Below are 4,898 nucleotides of genomic sequence, written 5' to 3' on the forward strand. Positions count from 1 at the left end.
AGAGAGAGGAAAGAGAGACAGAGGAATTAAGGAGGGAGAGAAGAGAGAGAAAAAGAGGAACACGGAATTAAGGAGGAGGAGAAGAGAGAGAGAGCGAGAAAAAGAGACAGGGACAAAGTGAAGTGCAAAGTACGAAGGGCAAAGAATTGTAGGATAGGGGGAGGGACAGTGTTATAGAGTCGTACCAAGTTTAGAGAAATGTGTATTTAAATATAAGAGAGAGGGTACGTATGCTGCTATATATATATATATATATACAAACAAACTGGCACAAGAACGCAAAACATTTAGAAGACGATACAAAAAACACGGACAGGACATTCGAAGCCTTCAATCTTCAGTCCGTGTTTTCTGTGTCGTCTTCTAATGTTTTGTGTTCTGTCCCAGTTTGTATATATATATATATATATATATATATATATATATATATATATATATATATATAATATATATATATATATATGCGTGTGTGTGGGTGCGCGCGTGTATGCGTGTGTGTGTATACATACATATATAGAGAGAGGGAGAGAGGGAGAAAGTGAGAAAGAGATAGACTATACATAGTCATCAGATAGTATGCAGATGAATCTGAAACTATAACACTGGCTCCTATCTCCAGGGGAGTTGGTGCTGGTATAGAAATTCGGGTACATAAACTTTTATGCTCAAAGAATGTATTCGCATGGAAATTTGTGTATACAAGTAGATTATAGAAATAATTCTTATCTTTACAGCTGTTTCGGATAATCGACGACTGGTTCCGTAACCAAGTATATTATGTAATTAGATTCAATAATATTGTAACACAGATTTTAAGATGTCCCTGATATGAAGTCATCCTATCCACATCAAAGTGAGTTGCAAGCGTTTGAAAAAAACAACCCAGTACCCATCAATAAAACAACTAGACTTTCCACAAATCATTTAAATGCTGAGACTGAAAACCCTGTACATGATCTCTGGTCTGTATAATAGAGTAAACGGTTACTGATTCCTATGATAGAGAAAATCGTTTGCGCTGGTTTGGGCAGAGGTGGTACACAACTTGGTACGCAAAATATGTAGAAGTCCTCAGATAATGCATCCGTGCAAGGCTCTTTAAAAGCATTGCTACTTCTTGGTCTCGGATACTTTGGTCTTCATCCTGTGTCTTTCACAATTCATTCATTCACACGTTATATCTTTAGCTCATTCTTTCTAAATAACTCTATTTCTTCTCTTTCTTTGAGAAGGGTCTCATACCTGAAACACTAACTGACTCTCTTCTTTGTCTGTGTTAAACTAGTACCACGAATTCAATGTTCATTCTTCTTGCGATGGACTTGTTAATATTTATTGTCCTTAATGTGTTCGCGTACATCTGATTAAGCATAAATATATGTGTTTGTGTGTGTTTGTGTGTGTGTGCATGCACATGCCCGTACGTGATTGCATTCGTGTGTGAGTGTTTATGTATGTGCGTGTGTGCGTGTGTATGTAGATAGATGTTTATCCGTCTTTCTCATTCCTTTTATGCTTTTCTAGTTCTTCTGACGAATGACTAACGCCCGAAACGTTGCTGTTCTTAACATTTCCTTAAAATCGTTTTATTAATACCGTTTTCATTAAACATTGTACCTATTGTGTAGCTATTTTCATTGCCCACTACATGATATATTGGCACGTATGTACTTTGTATATACACACAGGCATACACGCATACTTTCAGGCATACATACAGTCATACATACATACATACATACATACATACATACATACATACGTACATACATATGTACGTACGTACATACAGCAAAGTACAAATAAACACACGCACATACATATATGTATATACATTCATTAACCGCAACAGAGGCTCATATATTTGCATGGAAACATATATTGGAACTCATATATTCAAACACTTAACATTCTATGTCCAATAACGTCAAACTTTAGGCATGTTTATAGGTTGATATATAAAGACACAGGGATCTCCCCTTCCAAAGTATATACACAAACAAAACACACAAACGCATATGCGTGCACACTCATGGCAGTATGTTCACCCTCATATATAGTCACACATACACACACTGCAAAGATAGGTGATAGAATCATCCGAACACTTCCTTAGACATGCGCAAACAGAAATAATTTAGTTAACATGCATATATTTATACATCCATACACACGCAATTTATACACATTTACATGCATACATAAGTAACGTATACACACAGGCTAAAACTTAAATACACTGAGATATCTACACATTGACTAACACACATATATAATTATATATATGCGCTTCTAAGAAACCCGCATCATCTCTTTTGTGTCTTCAACGTGCCGTTACCAGCGAACAACCCGAACACAAGGCTCCCGTAATTTATACAATTATGGCCAGTTTCCATTTCATAATGCCTGCTAATGGCATCCCGAAAGGCCTTGATAATGAAATGAAATATGGCCGCTGCCTCTTTCAGTTAAAGCCTCTGTTTATTCGTTTCCAGTGATTATAATATATGGGTTTCAGCCATTTCTATTCTCCTCTACACGTTCGCTCAACTTGCCAGCACTAACACCAGAATCTCCCTAAAATTTAACTATAATGTCATGCAAAATCAAGGCCACATTTCACAATGTTATTCCAAATACGTTTTGTCAAAATGTTTATTCGACCTGCCTGAAATATCAGCTACAATAATCTCATAACTTTACATGTCTCATTAAAAATATGAAACAGAATTTAGTATTACACACACAATATACGAATATGTAAGACGTGCTGGACACAGTAACAAACATTTGATCACTGATGGGTTTTGTGATATGTGACGTGGCATGAACGATAGCCAATATTAACAATAGTCCTTTCTCGAATATTATATATATTATATCCAATACATTCCTATGAACATTCTTTTATTGTTGATAAAATTAATTCTCTCCTTTGCTCACTATCTTTCAGTGTGTGTGTGTAAATAGTAAATAAGAAGGCATTTATATCTATATACGTGCAGATTTGTATGTCTTGCTTTATGTATGTATGAAACAGTAAACAGGCAAAGATTATACATAGATAAATTCATTCTACTTATGGCTATTGGATTCTAATAATATATTATTCATATGTTAATAACTGATCTCTAAAATTCGTAGAAATTATTCGCCTAAAGGCGTGGAAACAAATATTCACCACAGTTAAAAGTAAGTATTTAAATCGGCATGGCTTATTTAGTAAGCTGTTCCAATCAGTGTCCGAGTAAATCCTCAATCCAAAGAATGAGATCAGTAAGATCACGAAGACGAATAAACGACAGACATGTATATGTGTATATATTGATATATACGAATATGTGTATATATTTAATCATACATTATGTATGCGTGTACGTATATATGTAAAGTATGTGTGTACGTATGTATATTTAAAATTTTAAAAACTCACTCATACTTGATTCAGTCGTTGCACTGCGGCCACGCTGGGACACAGCCCTTCGGCATTTTTTAGTGGAATGTATCGACCCCAGGACTTTATTTTCTCGGTATCTTTTGCCGAACTCTATGGTTCGCGGGGTAAGCATACCAACACTACTTGTCAAGCGGTGGTGCGAGACAAACACTGGCTCAAAGACACGCACACACACACTCACACATTTGATAAAAGGAAACTAAAAGATGTCTTACCCATGTGTGTGTATATATATATGTGTATATATATACGTAAGACTTATTTTAGTTTCCCTCCATCAAGTCCACTCCCAAGGCTTTGATCGGCCGGAGGCTATAGTAGAAGATGTCCAAATTGCAATGCAGTGGGACTGAACCCGGAGCTATGTGGTTGAGAAGCAACCTTCTCAACACCCACCCACACTAAAAAAAATATTCTCTGCAATTATATACAATTACATATATATAATAAACTCTAAATCAACACACACACACATACATACACACACACACACTACAAACGTATTCATATTCGCAGGCAACATTTAGACAAATAGTCAAAATTGAACGATCGCTAGATGGATCAGTTTGAACGACTGTAAGTGAAAAATTAACCTGCGAGAGATACCAGTGAAATCTCACAAAGATTACAACATAGTCTCTTATAATGGAAAGAATATAGCGAAGGCTAATACCGTTAGGCAAATTACGAAACAAACAATCGAGATAATGAATGTCTTAGAAATGTCGACGTTTCGGACAGTTGTCGCTTGTCAAGAAAAATCGACAAGGAAAACGGGGGAAAATAAGAAAAAAATCGGCTGCATGCTCATGATACGCGCAGTAGTTTGTGCCTGTTTGTACATGGACTTTTACGTATATTTGTTTGTATGCCTGTATATGTGTTTCCGCATGTATGATGTAATGTTTTCTGCTTGTGTATACAAGTTTTCTTGGGCGATGTTGCTTACCCGTCGCTTGATTCCAGTCTGTGATCATAATTATTCCACTCATTCATATCCCAAAATTATTGACTTGCATACATTGTGTATCTAAGCCAAAACTCTCTATTTTGTCGTCATTCCTTTAGACCACGGGTATAATTTATGTGAGATTTGGTTGTTATTTCTAATGCATGCAGTGACCATGTAGATGTCCAGCTATAATATTCTTCCTATTGGTTTCTATTAGGGTATGTGTACTCCAGCATTTATGTACGTGTGCATGCGCGTATGCTTGGGTGTGTGCGTGCTTGTGTTTTGGAGTGCAAGTTTATACAATGCGCATGCGTGTGCATATGCTTGTAAGTGTGTGTGTGTATGTGTGTGTGTGATGAGAAGGCGGTGCATATTGGAAAGTGTGCGTGCGCCCTAAGGTTTCACAATGGTTCATACGTATTTGTGCGAGGTTCACTTTGCCTGAGCACATGTTAAAGTAGATATTAAACACAAGACAGGCACACA

The sequence above is a fragment of the Octopus sinensis genome, linkage group LG6, assembly GCF_006345805.1.
Source record: "Octopus sinensis linkage group LG6, ASM634580v1, whole genome shotgun sequence".
Classification (NCBI taxonomy): Eukaryota; Metazoa; Mollusca; class Cephalopoda; order Octopoda; family Octopodidae; genus Octopus; species Octopus sinensis.